This window comes from Coturnix japonica, chromosome 2 (genome assembly GCF_054131305.1).
Source record: "Coturnix japonica strain WE chromosome 2, WE-NBRP24, whole genome shotgun sequence".
NCBI classification, from domain to species: Eukaryota; Metazoa; Chordata; class Aves; order Galliformes; family Phasianidae; genus Coturnix; species Coturnix japonica.
Window position 1 is genome coordinate 38,920,098 of NC_140664.1, and position 20,470 is coordinate 38,940,567.

At 41.3% G+C, this 20,470-nt stretch overlaps 1 long non-coding RNA gene across 26 annotated transcripts in view; it reads right to left on the reverse strand.

The window, feature by feature from the left end:
* The window catches only part of LOC107310124 (uncharacterized), a 34,464-nt gene extending 24,327 nt beyond the window's left edge, over nucleotides 1-10,137 (reverse strand). For 4 of the 26 annotated variants that reach the window (XR_014942557.1, XR_014942562.1, XR_014942556.1 and 1 more), the window contains exons 1-2: nucleotides 9,862-10,131; nucleotides 9,551-9,784 (exon numbers count right to left, since the gene is read on the reverse strand). This is a non-coding gene — a long non-coding RNA (uncharacterized LOC107310124). Of the gene's footprint in view, nucleotides 1-9,550; nucleotides 9,785-9,861 lie in introns of all 26 variants that reach the window. The other 22 variants (XR_014942563.1, XR_014942573.1, XR_014942572.1 and 19 more) reach the window with 13 other exon arrangements.
* Nucleotides 10,138-20,470: the final 10,333 nt, after the last annotated feature.

Genomic DNA, 20,470 nt, shown 5'->3' on the forward strand with positions numbered 1-20,470 from the left:
AATGGGTCTCAAGTGAGAATTAATCTGGTAGCTAAGTGAATTTGTCTTTCTGATCATGAAAACACCAGCTCTTCCCTTTGCCTTGTGAGGAATGTGATCAGAGATGAACCTCCGTTGATTCCAGTGTGGTTGTTTGTTCTAACAGTGCTTACCATGTCTGTGCCCATCCCAAATTCATCCTGTGAAATGTATAATGGGCAGCCTGGTCTAATGGTTGGCAACACTGTCCACAGTGATGGGGTTGAAACTATATAATCTTTGAGGTCCTTTTCAGCCCAGGCCATTCTATGATTGGTTGATTGGTTGATAATACTGCCATGGTGCAAATAATGCCCCTAGCACAGCCCCTGCCAACACTTCATTTCCCCAGGCCTGTTTTCCCTTCTCTCTTCCTCCCTTAACATTGCCACCTCTTGATCTAGCAATGGCAAGATCACATACTTCTGCCTTATTGCATGTTTCATGCTGGCAAATGCCATGCACTGGCACTATAGCTCAGTGTGAACAGAGTGTTATCACACTCCTTAGCAATACTGGATGTGGTTACTGAGTCTTTGCTTTCAGGGTGCACCTACACTTCCCATTCCTCTTATTGTGGGAAATAGAAGTAAAGGATTGTAGCAAATGACACATCACACTCCGTGTCTGGTCCATCCCATATTACTGGGGAAGCCTTGGACTCATGCACCCCAGTGGCTGTGAACCTCACACATCAGGCAGCTCAGCATTGTGTGGCTTCCCACTCTTCCCTCCTTCACTGCCTGCAGTGTGCAGCTCACCCCAGTGTTCCCTGGGCCACAGGGCAGGTACTGACTTGGAGAGGGACAAGGAGGACTTGGAGAATCGTTTTATAGATTTGGAGCAACACTCGATAGATGAGAAAGTCTTCATCCTCTACTCATTGGTTCCAATTAGAGGATGACCTGTCCTCTATTTTCCAAAGCGTGTTATAATTTTGAATGAGTTTCTCATGGGCTGTGGGCTACCATAGGCAAATCTCATTTTGACAAGTACTAATTGTGGACGAGGCAGTGGCAGACTGTAATCTCTGTCATGAGAGCTATCAACAGGGATGCAGCGAAGGCTTTAACAGTGGGTGGCAGTACTATGGGTCAAATTAATCACTACCATAATGACAATGAAATCAGTAGAGCTTTGGGATGTTAAGTTTGATAAAAGAAGCCATTCTGTTCTCTGTCTGGCTGTTTACATCACAGCCTGAGTTAATCTTTTGTTCGGCTTTTCAGGGATGGGGTTTCTGGGGGGAGATGGAGGAGAGAACAAAGAACAGCCCCTCTTGCAGAAGCAATGCTTTCATGTCCAGATCCGAGCTGCTGCGTGTGGATTAAGGAAGTGTGAAACAGACAGCCCCAGATTTGCACTGCCAATTATTCTAAGGCACACAAGAAAGACACAAAAATATAAGTGGCATTTTTGGGGGATGCAACCTTGGATGTGCCGATATGCACGGTCAGCTCCATTTGTCCTCGGCTTTTGCCAGAGAGATTTAAGAACATCTCTTCCACCCCATTTGCATCCTTCATCTGTTCTGTAGGGCCTGAGGTCTTAACAAGAACCTTACAAACACAGGATGTAGGCGACTTCCAGACACAGTGTGCAGATACAGCAATGGGCAGAGGTGTTGGGGAGCAGCCAGGTGAGCAGCTTCTGCACATAATGGTGCTACACTAAACTGTGTCAGATTTTAACCCAAGTAGAGCTATGAGCTCACTTGCTGGAAGTGCTTCATACTGCTTTACTCTGCTTCAGACACATGTTTCATGCTCTGCTGCTAATGGCTTTTTCTGTAAAGCCAAGCCTTGGAACTTTCCTCAGTTCCTGCATTCACAAGGATGCTCCATCAAGACCCTGGGGGACCCCAAGGAGGGCCCATGCAGGGGCTGGGCAGGAGCTGTCACCTCCAGCATCACCCAGTGCATCCCGCCATGTCTTTGTGGACACAGACACAACAGGAGGCACTGCAGCTTGTGTGGGGCACAAGCACTAAATACCTCTGCTTTCCACACAGGACTCCTCCATCTCCTCCCTTCCTCCATTAAGGAATATCTCCCCATGTCTTCTGCATCTTCTGGCAAACCATCAAATACCGCTGTTGAAGACAGCTGCCCAGCCTCCTGTTTGGGACTACAATGGATGATTTTCATTTCTACATCTGTAATCCCATCTAATAGGAAGAATCAAATGCAAAGCTATTTCATTCCATCCGCCTGTTTAAAACAAGAGTGGTCACAAAAATGCCAAGCAGTCCTAAAATTGATATAAATCGCTATCCAGCGCTTGGGATCCATTTTGTGACTGCGCAGAACCATCTCTTCTTTCATTAGAATGGTTTGAGGAGATTTAGAGGAGGAAAGAGCGTGGTGACTTCCAAGGGAAGAGTGAGTGAGTGATTCAGTGCAAAAAGGGTAAATTTCATCTGCACATTCTTAACGGCGAGGACATTCTGCACATCTCAGGAGTGCACTAAGTGGTGCAGTAAACCAGTAAATTAGAAGAATGTAAATTCTTTAGTAGGAATTGCACGCAAGGGAAAAATGCTTCCTCATGCTCATATTTGTTTTCATGAAAATAATGTACACTCTTCCTAAAATCAAACTGGTACAGCGCTGAGTAAGACATCAAAACCAGTAATAGGTATTAGACTGGACGAAGAAATGGCAATGACACAATTATCTTTGGTGTTTCTGATGATCACTGTGATAAAGCGAGGATCTGGCATATTCAGAGCCTGGCACAGAGCAAAGAGCATTGTGGTTCCCTTCCCCTCTCACTCTGTCTGTCTTATTTATCTCTCATTAAGCTAAATTGTATTCTTATTGGCTGACTGACCTCTGATATTGTTATTAATTGATTTATATAGTGCCTTTTGCAAGCCTCAAGGCACTTCAGAGAATTGCAAATATATACGGGGATCACTTCACCAGTCACCTCAGTGCAGCCACCTTTAGGTTGGAAACAGCAGCCACTGCAATGGCACTAAAAATCTTTTGGGTTAGCAGGGAAGGAATACTGATGGAGTATATATATCTATACGGATTTCAGTCTGGACACCATGGACACCAGTACAGGACCAAAGCATCACTAACAGAAGGTAGAGCATCCAACCTTTCGGCTTTCCTGGGCAGCATTGAATGAAGGGGAATTGCCTTAGGCCTCATATTAAATACACAATATAGTTAGTGTACATGATTAACAAAACTTATTTTTAAATATTTTTTATTAAAACAGAGTGACACAACATAAAACTAGTGAGATGGGCGAGTGTTTTTGTGAAACTAATACATCAGCCAGGTTCGATGGCAGTGCCTGCAGTTTGGAGTGAGTTCTGAAGATGTTTGCCAGAGAGTTTTGATGAAATGTTACCCTCCCTGTGCTTCATCATTGAAAATAGTTTCAGACAGGAACCCCCAAAGGCTTCAGTGAGGGGAAGGGCAAATTTCTGCACCTGGGGAGGAACAACCCCAGGCACTGTGACATACTGGGGCTACTCAACTGGAAGAGATCTAGGAGTTCTACTGGACACCGAGTTGAACTGAGCCAGCAATGAGCACTGGAAACTAAGGCAAACGGTGTCTTGTGCCACATGAGGACAAGTGCAATATTTCCCAAAATATTGTAGTTTTGTCTTCATTTGTAACATTTGAATGCCTCTAATTAAAACAAAACAAAACAAAAGCAAAAACAAATTCTCTCCAAAGGTGCAAACCCAGCAAAGAATATCAGAAATACCTTGTAATGGTAGGTCGTCCAAGTTAGTTAGCCCAGAGTGAAATGCACTGTACGTATCTGAAGGTTTCATACCCTTTCTATTAAAATGAACCCTGAGTGAGAAAAAGTGCCCCCCACTTCGGAACAGAATTAATTTTACTAGCTACATTAACAAGCAGGTCTGCACTCCTCTTATCTTTCAAGAATTGTATGCCTGATTGCATTTATGTTCTCATTTAGCATCTCAAAATGGGCACTTTCTTTCAAGAAGGGTTAGTGCATGACTCACCCGCTTAGTTAATCTGACTAATTAGCATACTGTCGCCCATTAACAGCATTAGAACAACAACTGTAGCTCTCACTACCTCACAGTCTGGAAAACAGATCTCTCCTACTTTGCAAGGACAGTTGTTGCTCCCTGTCTTTTGTTAACCGTGGGGTTATTTATCGCACCAATGCAGGATTTGCAGATAATGTTGGAAAGGGTAATATAATACCCTGCAAAACCTCATGGCCCATAATCCTTTCCGGTGACTTGCTGGAAATTATTCTAAAATTAAGTCCTTAACTCTGCAAGAAAGCTCTCTGGAACCCAAGCTGCTCTCATGCATCTCTTCAAATTTCATTGAATTAAAAAAATGATGGTGGAAATCAAAGAAGTTATTCTTATGTAGGGTGATTTCCAGTAAGAGTATTGCTATTAAAAACTTCTGCATTTCAAACCAGCAGCTGTGGTCCTGAACTTACTTCCCACTGATATTCCATGCTCAGAAGCGTTCATGCTAGGATGGAAGTTAGAGGGCATGGTGGTGATGGGGTAGCGATTGGACTAGACGATCTTTTCCAACCTTAATGATTCTGTGATTCCATGATGCTAAGATGGGTGTGTCTTTAGACGAGAGGCTGTAGAGGAAGCCACACTGCATGCCAGCAATGGTTTTATTCCCAGAAGCGATGCTGAGAACAGCAAGTTAAAAGACTGAGCAAGGGAAGCCAAGGTAGCAACTTCCAGAGCCCCTGAAGGCAACTGGCAATTGCTCAAAGCGCTCAAGGAGATTTACGCACCTAATTTCCCACTCTCACATTAAGCCTGCCTCCAAATAGGCTGAAAAAAACAAACCTGCAGGAGCAAGATTGGTGTGAATTTCTATTATTTATCTTCAAGGGCTGTTCTCAGAAAGCCTAATTATGACCACCTAAATGCCAGGACATTTAATCGCTGCATTGCAGTACCCCAAGGGTGCCTAACTAGCACATATCCCCGGCATCAACAGCAGGCAAGAGAAAGGCTCAGGTACCACATGGGAAATATTTAACCTCCCTTGATCTAAGTATGAAACTGTTGGATGTTCATATTTGGATACATTCTGCTTTGTATTACTCGGGAATTGCACAGAGCCAAAAGGATGGGCTGATGTTGGCCCTGCTCAGTGCCTTGGAGCCAGTGTCAGAGGGGTGAGCTCCAGAGGTTTCCTAAAGCACCCCACCTCCTCCTTACCAGCACAGATACAATACATGAAAACATGGATGTACATAATGATGCAGACTTTAGTTACCTGAAATGTTAAGGAGATCTGCAGGTTTTTCCTGAGACACCACATTAATTAGGGAGGCCTTTGTTCATAGAATCAGAGAATAGCTTGGGTGGGAACGGACCTCAAGGATCACCTAGTTGGATAATGATGGAGCTCACACTGAGCAAGGCTTCCTCCTGCTCTGAGCAGAAGCTGAGCAATAAATTCAGTAACCAAGAGCCTCTTGCAGAGCACAGGTTTCTGCAGCACATATCTGGGTCTCAGCTCACTCCCTTGCCATGGCCCTGCTGCAGGTGCTGCTGGGCAGTGTGAGCTCCTAGCAGAGACAGCAGCACCTGCACGGCTCAAGAGCTCCAGTCTGGTTTCCAAAGTGTCTCTGGTGGGACTGGCAATGATTTTACATTAGCAGCTAAACTAGTTTCAGGACCAGCGGAGGGCAATATTGCTTTGGCGTCCTGTAATAGGAGGGCCCAGACAACAGCTCTGGTGCAAGGCAAAGTCCTTGCTTTGGGCACAGACTGACACTTTTCGCTCTAAAACAGCAGCCCCCAGGAGGTACGGCCTTCTGAGCACCATCACCATCCCGGGAAATGCTTGGCTCCGCTGACACCAGCTTGCTGTACAAACTGATGCTTTTGTGCTATGACCCAGAACAGTGCACAGGGAACAAATAACAGGGGTGGAAGCAGCTCCAGAATAAAATAGTTCTGTATGCACCAGCTGCAGTCCCCATACAGTCTCACCACAGAACAGCAGTGCCACATCCTCTTTACAGTTTACCCCGTCCTTACTGTAAGGGGACTTACCACAAAAGGAACCATATTGAGGACTCTTCCTCTCACGGCTTTTGTTATTTTCCTCATTACGAATTTGACTCAGCACTGAAAATTTTCCCACTTCTGCATTTAGCACGAGTCCAAGTCTGACTAAATTTAGAAAAGAGGTCAAAAAAGGGACACGTAGACTGTATTTTGTGGAAATAACATCTGCTTCATGCAGGACCTGACGTGCTTCTTCTGGCCAGAGTGAGGGATAAAAAGGAAAAGTATAAGCAGTGGAAGCACTGCTTAGAAGCAGTTTATTTAGATACATTGTGCAGAAGAGACAGGCAAAGGAGCATATACTCCCTCCGATAAATAAAAGTGAGACCTGGCCTCCCCAGACATGGAGAAGGCTGAGATTCTTAATGAGTTCTTTTTCCCTTGGTCTTCATCACACATCTTGTGTCCCTGAAGCAGGGGACAATCCTTCCCAGAGTAAGACTGGAATAGTTTAAGTGGAAGTTTGAGACAATATCATGAGTTTGAATGTGTCTATGGGGCCAGATGGCAAGCATTCCTGGGTTCTGAAGGAACTGGCTGGTGTGGTTGCCAAGCTACTCTGTCATATTTGAAAAATCATGTCTGTCAACTGAAGTCCCTGAGGACTGAAAAAGAGAAACATAATTCCCATATTCAAGAAAGGGAGAAATAAAGACATGGAGAACTAAAGGCTGGTGAGCCTCAGCTCTGTGCCTGGGAAGATTGTGAAGCAGATACTTCTGGAAGAGGTGTTAAAGCACATGCAAGATGAGGAGGTGATCCAAGACAGCCAGCACAGCTTTGCCAAGGGCAGATCATGCCTGACTGATCTGGTGGCCTTCTACAATTGACTGACAATCAATTGTTAAGGCACATGAGGGATGAGCAGGTTACCTGAGATACTCAGCATGGCTTTACCAAGGGAATGTTGTGCCTGACCATTCTGATGACCTTCTATGATGGAGTGATGACACTGGTGGACAAAGAGAAGGCAATCAGTGTCATCTACCTGGACTTGTACAAGGCCTTTGACATGGTTCCCCACCATATCCTTATCTCTAAATTGGAGGGGAATCAACTTTTTATGTTGGTAGGCAGTGATAGGACAGCGGGGAACGGTTTTAAGCTCACGGAGGGAAAGTTTAGGTTGGATGTCAGAGGGAAGATCTTTACAGAGAGATTGTTGAGGTGCTTCAGCAGGCTGCCCAGAGAGGCTGAAGATGCACTGTTGCTGGAGGTGTTCAAGACCAGGCTGGATACTGCCCTGGGCAACCTGGTTTAGTACCAGATCTGGACGTTGGTGGCCCTGCCTGTGGCAGGAGGATTGGAACTTGATGATCCTTGGGGTCCCTTCCAACTCAAGCCATTCTATTATTCTACAACAACATCACTGGATGGAGGAAGGGCAACTGATGCCATCTATCTGGACTTGTGCAGATTTAAGGTTCCCTCCAGCCTAAGCCATTCTATGATCTCATGGGATAAAACTATTTACTAGGATAGAGAAAAGGAAAATAGTTATAACTGTGTATATATATGTATATATAAAATATGTATATAAGCTTGTATAACAAGTGTTGCATAAGCAATTGCTCACCAACCCCTGACTAGCCCACAGTGAGCAGAAGAGGGCCATGTGAACTCCCACCCCCTTCAAAACTCCCCTTGCATGATAGTATATGGCATGGAACATCCCTCTGGCCAGTTAAGTCAGCTGTCCTAATTCAGTCCACCTCCCAGCCCTTTGTTAGTATAAGCTGAGAAACTGGAACTGCCTTGCCTCTGTATAACACTGCTTAACAGTATCTATAAACCTCAGTATGTATGTGTTCAATCTCATATTTTGGTGGAGCAGAATTTATTTATACAGCACAGAAAAAGACAGAAGATGGGAACTGAATACTGGGAACCCTTAACACGGATTTGGGGTACTTTTTGCATGAGAGAATCATCTATGTTATTTATAGTTAATTATTAATGATAGGACAGCAGCAAATGACTCAGTGAAGGCCAAGTAGTTTCTCAAAGGAAACTGACTGATTGATGATATCTCCACTTCATCTTTAACATGTGACTGTAAAGCTCATTCCATAACCAATCAGTCTTTCTCAAAGAGTTTTGATGTTAGAAATATTATCCAAAATATCAGTAAAGATCTAAAATCTTTAATCACCAGATAAGTCCCTTGGAAACCTAAAATCAATCCAGGCTTTCAACTCTTTTTTGTTTTGTGATTCTACCAGGGACACAGTAGGGCCATAAGGCTTCAGCAGTTTTTCAGTCCCTCACTGCAATACTCTGACACAAGGAGCACCATATGATTGCATTACAGACATGAACCATGTTTGTGGTTGCAGAAGAAAGAACTTTGTTGAAAAGCCTTCACTTTATTTAGCAATGAGAGGCACTGGGATGACTGCTCAGTGGTACCAGCCTTCAAGCATGCTTACTGTATGTATGAGGACTTGCATCTCTGAACAAAGTGGGGAGTGCAGAGGAACTATACAGTTATATGACTGTTGGAACACTACAGAATACAAGCATGTGTTTGTCTTGCTGTACTGAAACATGACAGTAACTCCATGCCTGTCCATCCACCTAAGCTCACATACTTGGAAACAGCCAGGTTGAGCACACAGGTATGAGTCTGCAGGGCTAGTTTAACTCCTCTGTAAAAAGCTGAGAAGGAGAATATTATTCTCTTCTATTACATTTACTATAGCATTACCAAAAATATTGAATTAGGACTTTATTTAGATAGAATTATTAATTGTCATATGGGCTTTCAACTCATTATATCAGTGCATCCAATTATCTTCAATTCACAATCCAGTTGGCTTATAACAGATGATCACAAGGACTTCATTATATATCCTCAGATTCTCTCTTGAGATGTCTGTATTCCCTAGACAAAGGTGACTTTAGCCAAAGAATTGCTGAATTTGTACTGCTGAGATAATCACAGAGGGTTTACTAAGAACAGTAACTCTCATTTCTGTAAGGATGGCGCAGGCTTTTCAACAGTGAGCAAAATACAAGCACATTTCTAATCCTGCCTCAGGAAAAGGAAAAGGAAAGGACAGAGGTGGATTGGAGCCAAAGTTCTGTCACTGCCTCTTCTTACAGAGGACAGAGGTGATGCTTCTGGGAAGGGTCCTTAACCCAATACATACTGGGTCTACCTACCTTGCCCTCTCCATCCTGACTTTCCAGGAGTAAGGAGCATGGAGCACAACTGGGCTGTTCTGCTGTGCTCGGTGACCTAGAGCTATTATAAACAGGAAGGGATTTGGAAAGGCCATCAATACACTCATCAGCTATACTAATCATTCCTGAGCAATCTTCTCCAACCAGATCCTAACCCCAACAATGAAGAAGTCAGTATCTTCCTAGATGACCTACAATACTGTCTCATAGCTGTTGCTTTCAAACATTTCCTAATATAGACTACACACCTAATATACACTACGAACATAGACTACTTACCGCTTGTTGACTGTTTATTTTTGTCCTGTTTTAGGTTTTTTCCTGCCCTCTTCACCAGTTACGCTTTTAAAGATGGTTTATGTGCTTGCTTCAGTTCCTCTCTTCTTTAGACAGAACAAACCAAGTTCCTTTAATCATGCCATAGAGCCAAAACAGGGAACAAGCTCACTTCAGCTTCATGGGCTCAGAGTGTTCAAAACCAGACACTTTTCTCCACCTGACACCACATCTGCACTGAGCAGAGGGAGAAAACATCACATGTATGTCAGACAAAGAGCTCTTTTTTATATACAGATTTGTCCAATGTTTACCTTTTTGCTGTAACCCGTATCCTTAACCTCAAGATCTTCTCCATAGCTTTGTGTTTTATCAGTGACTCCAAGTTTTGTGGGTTCTGGAGTGCAGATTTTCCTTGATGAGTGTGGAGTTTTTCCTTACAACCCTGCAGAGTATTTTGTTCTCATCCTCTTCTCTGAGACACCAGTATAGTCTGTGTCCCAATTCTGACTTTCAAAGTGTTGGAGTTCCCTCAGCTTGTGGTCTTCTGCAAATTTCGCAAGTGTTCTTTATTTCATCAGCAATGTGGCTGTTGAAATTTATTCTGTGCAAATATTCAACAACTAAATATTACCAGGTTTGTGACAGACCTCTGGGTCATTATCCCCTAAAACATGCTCCAGTTTGGCAAAGAACCACTATCAACCACTCCTGCTGTTTTTCAGAATGGTTTTGAACTCCCTTATCTAGACTATATTTCCCTTATGTACTCAAGGGGATTCAGTAAGTAGCCATGACAAAAGACTCCCCAGTGCTGTGATTTATGGACTCTGTTCCTTCTTCCCTAATCCCTAAGTCCTGTTATCCTGTCATAGAAGGAAATTAGGCTGGTTTAATGCAATTTGTACTTGACAAATCCAATTTGTCCTTGCAGCTAGTTTGATTATTTGTTCTATAAGTCTCTTCCTTTCCCTGCTTTCCAAAGATAAGCATTATATTTATCATTTTCCAGGCTTATCCCGTGTAACTTATCTGTTACACATTTCCATACTTGTTTTCATCCCCAGCTCATTATGTAGGTGAGATTTGGTCAGCATCTCCTCAGCACCCTTTTAAACTGCTTTGAAATGAGAGTGATCAATAGCTCCATAAGAGCTTTGGAGGTCTCCCTCCAATAGTTAGTGCTAACTGTTCTTATTTCGGAGTAAATACTGCAGATAAGCAGCACAGTTGCCTCAGTCTCCACAAACACCGTCTCCACCATCAGCTTGTCAGCCCTGCTTTGGTTAGCCACAACCAGCAGTAGTCTGGGGTACTTCCATTTCTCAACCCAAAGAGCCACAAACTCAACATTTCAAAGTCATCTTGGCCATTCTCCTTTAGCAGTGACTGGAATTCCTAATCACCAAAGGCATGAAAAGTTGAATGGCTTTCCCTCTGAAAGCATCAGTTTGATACTGACGGAATATTCTGTGGCAATATTAAAAACATCCAGGTAAATTGCAAGCGCAAATATTTTAGAAATGTAAACCTGGTGATTTGCTTTATGTTGGAGAGAGAAGTGAGCATGGCATGCAGTTGCACAATCTGTGTGACCCGCCGTAGGAATCAATTCTGCAGAACAATCCACATGGGCCGTTGTCAATATTTATTTATTTATTTTGCCTTCTCTCCAAATAGCGCTCAATCGTTTGCTCAATATTTCAAATGATGTGCCAAATCACTCTTCCACTATTTTTTTTGTGGGTGTGAGTAGACCTGGATGGTATTTTGATTTGTTTTGACTGTAAATCAAAGCAAACGTTCTTGATTTAAAACAGAGCTTCCACTTATGAGAGGCATGTCTTCAAGATGATGAAGTTGAGTTAGAACTGAGCATTGATCATTTCATTCCTCTGTGACACAAATGCATCCCTGTTATGCCTGTCTCTTCAATGGGTACTAAATGTTCAAGTTCATATAGTTTTCTTCCCCTCCACACCTTCCCCAAAGATTTATTTTTACATTATTTTTTTTTAAGAGGAGAAGGGGAAGCTATCAACTGTGTTTCTTGAAAACCTGTAGAATCCAAAAGACTGTACATTTATTCTGGCTTGTTCTACAGTTACTGTTCCAATAGCTCATCAGCGGGTGTCAGATCCTTAATTACATTTCACCTTCATAAAGTCATAGAATCATAGAATCACCAAGGTTGGAAAAGACCTAAAAGATCATCCAGTCCAACTGTTCACCTATTACCACGCATTATCATACATGTCCCACTAGCTCCCATTTGACAACTTGACGAGGTATCCCAATGGTCTTGGGAACAGAATCAGAATGAAAATTTTTGATGTGGATGCATGTAAGCAACATTACTGTCTTTCACCAGGGCAAAATGGAGGCAATCCCCTATCCTAGGCACTGGCACTAGCAAACCTACAGCTGCATAAAGAACAGCAAGAACAGTCACCACATTGATTCTCTCAACCCTTACTGGAGCACCACAGGGGCTCAGCAACCTGCATATGAATCAGGTCCTATGGCCTGTAACCCTGACAGAGTTCCAAACATAAGGAGACCCTTGCACTTGCACTGATCACTGCAAGCAATACATTGTTATCTGACATACAGAAAGCTACATCCATTTATTTGTTTGTTTTTAATTCTAAGCGTATCCACATTTTTTTTTTAACCTGCAACTTTATGTGATTTTGTAAATAATTTTTTAAAAAAAAATCTAAGACAATAGATTAACATTTAGAAATTATCAATAGATATTTTACAGTTTTGAGAAGCTTAGTAATTTGTTCTATCTGCTTCTACAGGTAGCTTTAAATAAAAATTACCTAGGAGCTGAATAATGACTTTATAATCAATAATGACTCCTTGGAAAATACCTGTGACTCAGAGATGTTTCAGTGGAAATATTATCATACATGAAGCAAAGAGATTGCGTTTGTTCTCGCTAAAAAGGCACTGTCTCAGAAATACCAGTTGTCCAAATGGCGCGGGCGGTGATCACAGAGAAAAAGAGAATCTTAGACAGCCAAATTTAGCTAGGAAAGAAGAGAGACAGTACCAGAACAAAAATGAAAGATGTAAGGAATTAAATATGTTCCACACAAATCCTGTATTTCAAAGGTGGAAAAAGTCCTCACACCTCGGACCTCTGCTTCACGTTAGTGAGGAACGACTGAGGGATATAACCTGTCAGTTTCAGAAAAGATAATTTCTATCCTTTTATCAGATTATAATTTCATTTTTACAGAACAGCCAAATTCTTCAAATTCCTCTGTGATGACAAAATACATTTCTGTTTAGCTGAATCATGCAGAACAATCCCAATATGTCTTCTTTCCAGGGCTGGTTTTTGCAGCCAGTGCTTTTATGGGACTTAGATGAGTTTTTGGTGATTCATAGTACTTAAACTGCTCGAGAGCACTTTTTCAATTGGAAAATTCACTTGAAGTAAATGCATCATCAGCATGATTGTCCATGCGTGAAAGAACTACAAGCAAAACAATGAGCACCATTTTTTAAAACCTACGCTTAAACCAAGAAAAACAGTTATCATGAACTATTAAAAGACCTTATTTTTCAGTTTCACGAATCTCTCATGGAAAACATGGGCTATCCTTGTCTTTGCATCTCTTATGCTGAGAATCCTAAATTGCAAATGAAAAAAATATAATGCGCACATTGTTTTAGAGTCGTTAACACGATACATAGAGACATAAATTATATTATCTTCAACAGATTTAGCTGCTACTGATTTAGCCTTATTCTAACAGAAACCTTTTCTAGGAAGAATCTTACACTGCTCTTTTTAGAATGCTAAATTAACTGCTGTTTTATTTCTTAAGGATTAATGGAAGATGCTCTGCTATCTGCCAAGCACACAGTGGATTTGAAGAACATGTCATATGCTTATGTGAAAGCAGACTTCTGCATTCTTGACATTTATCTGAAGAAAAAAACCATGGGAGTACTGTGTGTTCATGTGCCTATATGGCATTTTCACAGATGATTGGATAGTGGTACTTCCAAAACATTTTTACTTCAAATACCATCAGTACAATCTTTCACTTTTAATCCATCTTGTCAGTGTTTATTTATTTATTCACTTAAATAGATTTATACGGTGCTTTAAAAAGGTCTAACCACAAATGTGTGCTTTTGATATATAGGAAAATACAGTCCGACCAGTGAACACAGGCGTAAAAACAGCTGCCCATATTAAATCAGAGAACAGTCACCTCAAACCAAAATGAAAACTACTCCATGCTCCAGACAGCCATTCAGACAGCCTGCACTGATCAAGACCACTATAACAATTTGAGAAGGTGACTTCAAATTGCACATGCCTTTGAAAAAGAAGCCCAGAAAATGCCAGCTTTGAGCACTCCCTGTCCAATCCCCACTGTCCTCCTTCCCTCTCCATGTCTGTCAAGGACTGAAGATGGGCGCGTCTGCTCTGACAGTTGGAGGAGCCTGTCCATTTCACCTTAGTGTGGTGCAGACCTAATGTGATGGCTCCTTTACAGTATCATTTCTTTCTGGCCAAAAATGAAGGAATATGTGCTCATGATGCACTCTGGGCAAAGTCTGGGGGCAACTGTATGCTCTCAGACCTGAAAAGATGACTTTGTTGAGGCAGTTGCCACCTGTTGACCTGCTTGTTACATGAGGGCCAGAGGACTGAAAGGCATCTCCAGCAGATTTGGGCATCACTGTTAGAAAAACACTGCTCCACAACTGACAACAAAGCTGTGGCCTGCCACAGCAAAACAGTCACCTTGAGGCTGGCATTATAATCATCCATCTCAAGCATCACACTGAGAGGACAAGGACCCAGTTGTCCTTGCATGCAGCCTCGCTGTAGAAGTTGGCTCATCCTGACCATGGCTTCCCCACCTTAGCTGGGTATCTCACCAGTAGCTGGTGAGTTTGGTTTCACTCCTGCCAAAATCCAAGTGACAGAAACTGAAGGTTAGGTAACATTGACAGGTTAGATGAGAGTCTGTGCAGATTCACTTGCCAAAGCAGCTCGCTTGGTGAACCTGAACAGAAATACAGGTGTTTCCACTACAGGTGGCACAGATGGATGCTGTGTGTTCTCAGGCTTGTCTACACGCATTGACTGCCTGCATTATTTTCCCCCTATTTTTTTTCCCATGAGATAAAAAGCGATACTTTTAACAGTATGAGAAAGCTTTGTTTCAAAGCTGTTTCTCATAGCTGCTTAGCCCTTGGTTATGTGACTTGTCTAAACCACATAGAACCATTTTGATCTTCTGGAAGTGCTGTAGGAAATTATTCCCAGGAAAATGCCTACAGGCCCCTGAAAGGATGAGTTCAGTCCTTTGCCCTTAGATACATTGTAATTTTCTATTCCTCATCCCCTTGATTCAGAAATTAATCATCTTCTTCAGTTGACATTGCTCCTGACATTAGAAGTGCTAAGAAAAATCAGAATACACACATCTACTTCGTGTCCCTCTCCTTCTCTCCATGACATGATTAACAACTTTCTACCTGGAAGTCAGACACAAGACGTTTGTCCAAAGAAAACCTGAGAACAGACAGGAAGAGAGACAGTGATGCTGTTTAACAAGACATCTTTGCTTAAGAAGACATGGGAAGTAAATATGTGATGTAATTTGCAATGTGATAACCAAGATAAAGCACTATTTTAGCCCTAAATGACCTTGCATGATACATGCACACATCAGCACAAACTCAAATCCAATTTTGCTGTAGTTGTCCAAATCCTAGAGCTTCACATGGCTGTAGAACACTCATACAACAACACTTTAAATAACCTTTCTGTTTTTAAATGTCCATGACACCTAACTGGGGCAACCTGAGGTTGTAAATATCCTTAAAAGTGGTAACGTACAGTCTTATAAGTATTCATTTAATAATTATACTTTAGTTTTCTCTTGTGTAAGTTCCTTTATTGACCATTTTCAAGCTGAGGATTATCATGGAAATGCACACACACAAAAAAAGCCCTGCATCAAATAATCATTTTAGTATTGTCATCAGAAAATATGTTTTCTTTCACAAAACTAATACAAACCTAGTTTTTAACGTCTGTTCCAAATGAATTCTGTTGTTACTACAATACGTTTCAAGTTTTGTTTCAAAGAAGCACAAAATATTTACTTTTTATTAAATTAAGAGAAGAGACTGCAGGCCTTGGGAGGGGCAATCCAACTTCCTTAGAAACTCATAGAAGCAGAAGTAGCTAACTGGCATCTCACAGATGGGTGAAGTATGTATTTAGAAAAAAAAAGCAAGGAGTAAAACTGCAAAATTAAAGACACTCAGTCCAATTTCAGCACTCCAAAAGATTGGGATAAATATTTTCTTTTTTAGAAAACACATAGAGAATCTAGTTTTGGCAAGGACATATCAAAACTAATTTCCTTCTCCTACAGTGTACCATGAATAGGAAGGCACCCTAGACCGCACCCTTTGCATTTCTGTGTGCCTTCTCTGATTATAGTCCCAGTGGCAAATGAAATTCAAATATACACAAGAGGTACACCTGGGACACTTCGTTGTGTGGTATGACATGGAAAGTCCCAACAGTGTAATTGGAGGTGCTCACTGGGGGCGTGCAGTGGATGCTGGAAGAGCTTATCCTGATGATAGGCAGCTGGCTGCCCCAAGACGCTGATCCTGCTGCTCAAGGAAGCACTGGTACATAGACAATTATTGGTAACCTCACGTATAAAACATTTCAAATGTTTCTATCTGATGAAAATATGTTAAAGCTATTTCCGTTAAATATATAGAGGGTAAATACATTTTCTAGAGAATCAGCTTCTAATATGTACTTTTCTAAAGCTGTACGTAGGCAACAAAATGAATTTCAGAATTTGTGAGGATCTGGCAGTTTCCATTTAGCATATGTGCAGCTGGATAACCTTTTAGATTCCTAAAATTAATTTAGAAAGAAAACACTAAACGATATTGAAATTTTCTTCATAGCTAACTAACCAATGACCCCCTAAAAGCACAGTTTAGAGTTCAGGGAAGTCCACGTGACTCTGGAATAACAGTGAGTATTTAAAGTTCATACTTCTTAGGCTGCTCAGTAACCAAGGCTGACAGTGAATGACTGACAACTGTCTATCACTGAGATACCAGAGCAACCCAAAAGCTTCTGTTTCTGGTACTTCAGTATTAGAGATGATGTAGGTGCAAGCTAATGAAGAAAATAACACTTGCGCCCCTGCCATAATGTTGTGATTTTTTTCTGAGTGAACTTCAGATATAATCAGGATTTTATTACTTATGCTGATGGCAGATATGATACTCCCCTAAAATAGCTATTCCTTCTGCTGCTCCAGATTCAGGGGAAAAAAATCATACAACACAAGAGGAGGTGCAGAAGAAAGACTAACTTTTCCATCACAGAAACTATAATGTCTTTGTTGAAAAGAGGTGTTCTTGAAGCTGCTGGTAGCAACTTGTAGCCAGTAACCTTTGTTGGCCCAAGAGCAATGATGCTGAGATAGACCTGAGTACAACATTCAATATTAAGTTTTTGAAGCAGTCAGAACCCGTAAGGTAAGGCTTACAACATCTTATTTTGTACTGCTAATATTTGACCTTCTTATCACTAGGCAAGAAGCACGACTTTGAACCACGAGGTACCAAAAGTTAAAAGCCCATACAACTCTGAAACAGGTCACGAACAACTGAAAAGAATACGTATCTTATTGAAATCACTTCTTCAACGAAGAGTTTTCATCTGCAATCTCACACTTGAATTATTCCAGTTCGGAGAGATGCACCGCTCTCTGCTAAAATCTTTAAAATTACACTCCAATTATACTCCAGTTTAACACCGAATCCTGTCTCTTAAATAATGAAAATACTTTATGGTTGGCCTAGAAATTCATTTAGGGATTAGTGAACCCTGTTTTGCCTAACGTGAATGATTTGCCTCACTTTTGTCCACTCAGAAGTAATTTTATCTTAACACTAATGAAACCAAAGAGTTTAACTTTTGTCACTTAACAGAATCTATTCAGTACGTAATTCTGGCAAGTGCAGTGACTTATAACTCAGGATTTAAAACCCATATTAAGCCTTATTCTTTCTGCTCATTACCATTCTCAGCTTATACCCTTCAGCTCAGGAAAACGTAGATGAAGATGCTACTAACAGTTTTAATTCAATCAGTATTCTAATATTTCACCAAAGTAATTTCAAATGGAATTAAATTCAACCTCTTTTCAATATCTGGTAAGATTTATTTCATTAAGGATTTCTGCGGCATCTGTGATGTACTCATCGTGTTTCAAAATCAGTGTTTTACTTGAAAGCTGCTGTTTCCTGAGGCTTGGTTTGTAGTTATTTTGGTCTCTTTCACAAGATCGCAAGAAGGATCTTGACAGTCTGGGGAGATGGGAAGAGAGAAACATCTTGAAATTCAGCTGAGGTAAAAGAAGGTCCTACACCCAGGGAGGAATAACCACATGTATCAGTATAGGTTAGAGGCTGATGTGGGAGAGAAGTGAGGAGAAGGACCTGGGTGTCCTGGTAGACAGCAGGCTGGCCATGAGTCAGCAGTGTGCCCTTGTGGCCAAGAAGGTCAATGGGATGCTGGGGGGCATTAATAAGAGCATGGCCAGCAGGCCAAAGGAGGTGATTTCCCATCTCTACTCTGCCACATCTGTAAGGCCATATCTGGAGTACAGTGCTCATTTCGGGGCTCTTCAGTTCAAGAGAGACGTGGGGCTACATAAGAGAGTCCAGTGATGGGTTACTAAACGGATGAAATGATGAACTGAAGCTCCACTCCTCTGAGGAAAGGCTGAGGGAACTGGGCTTGTTCAGCCTGGAGAAGGCTTGGGGGGAACTGATCAATGTCCATAAGGATCCGAATGGCAGGTGGCAAGAGGAAGGTTCCAGACTTATTTCACTGTTTCCTAGCATTAGGACGAGAGGAAATGGGAGCAAACCAGAACACAGAAGGCTCCCTCTGAACATAAGGCTTCATTTCTGTGCTGTGTAGGTGATGGAGCACTGCACAGGTTGCCCAGAGGCTGTAGAGTCTTTTTCTCTGTGGATATTCAAAAGCTGCCTGCACACAATCCTCAGTAATGTGCTGTAGGGGATGCTGCTGAGCAGGGTTTGGGCCTGTTCTCCAAAGGCCCCTTTCTACCTCAAGCAATCTGCTATTCGGTGATTCTGTAATTAGTGCATGTTCTGTCTAATAGGAGCTGAATCCCAAAACCTGTGTAAGCATTCTGAGAAAAAATGCCAGAAAACCTGCTGTTACTTTAAGAATAAACTAAGAGATTCCTAAACCGTACATTTCATATGAGAAACATGTAAGTATTGTATGTATGTATAAAAGTAATACTAACCATTCACAAGTATCCAATGAAAACAAAGACAATATCGTAATAATCTATTTATAAAACTAATTTCTAATAATTCTAGTCATTTTTCTGTGTTGAAATGAAAAGATCTCCCATTAAAGTATTACTATTCATCACGTTGCTGGAAAGAGATAAAAAAATGCAAGCAGATGATTAAAAAAAGCAAGAGGATAAATGAGAGGCAAGGAAACCTTTTTCCAAGAGTATCTCAGTGTACATCACGGTAACTTTATTCTGTGTTCTGCACTGATTTTATTGTAGCTGCCCACTCATTGTTTTCAAGTAATCACCTTCCTTAAGCTAACTTTATTTAGGACTAGTTCTATGAATTCGGTAACTTCATCTAGTTTAGAAAGATGGGGATTTTTTATTTATTTATTTATTTATTTTGCAATCATGAAATAGTCTTAAAACAAATGAAATTTCCTTCACTGAATGGTAGCTGTTCAAGGAGCTAACTTTTAAATTGCTGTAGTCAGTGGTAACAGATGGAAACACTGTCCCCTTGTGGATAGGAATATGAGGAAAGTGATATCGTATCCTGCTGATAGCAACGATAACCTTAGGCATGGGGAGCTTCCTTAAGAAATTAAATAGAATTCTGCCTTTTATACTGCTTATAAATAATAATAATAATAAAAGAATGCACAAAATATCTGGAGGTCCTTTTAATTTAAATTGGTTGGCCTGACAGACAACACAGGGTAAATGTAACATCTACGATATTATATTATTGATGATATAATAATATGATATAATAATAATGATATTATGTTGATATTATCAACATAAATGAGCTAATGTAACATCTCTGATAATACCATCAGCCCACGCAGTCATCTAAACCTCACTGCTCTAGGCAGCTGCAGTGTTGCCTTCATTTGAAGAAAGCTGTTTTGTGAAAAACATATTCAGAGTATAGAACTGGAGAGGGCTTCAGTGACCAGAGGGGTATTGATTCATAGCTGACTGGAGACATAGCTGTTGTTTCAAATGTTAAATTAGCCATAAATGCTACACATTGTCCATACGCATCATCATCTCTGATCCATAAGAACTACCAGAAGATTCTAGAACTTCATCATAGCTCAGATCTGGGATAATCAACAGCAACTTCAAATTTCTGCATGAGGAAGCAGAACTTTCTAGAACTGCTTAGAAATCAGGGGACATTTCTCATATGAAGCATCCTGGTTTACAAATTCAGTCCTTCCCTGCAGCAGTCAGTCAGTCATAGCTTCCCTAACCAGCTCATCATGTTATGTCTTCATCAAGATTTGCCTCTTGATTATCTCAACTGAATGAGTGCTCTGAAATGCCAGTAGAAACCTCGTAATTCGCAGCTCAGACATAGTCATGGTCACTGTGCATCTATTCCTTCCCTTATCCTTTTGTTTAATTACCTGTTTTCTTCTCCTAATTGTTTAATCCGTGACAGACAGTAATGCTATTCCCTCTGAGCCTTCAGTCTGTTGAAGTAAGCAGCTTCACTGTACAGGAAGAGCTCCTCAAATGCTTCCAGAAAATGAATGTTTCT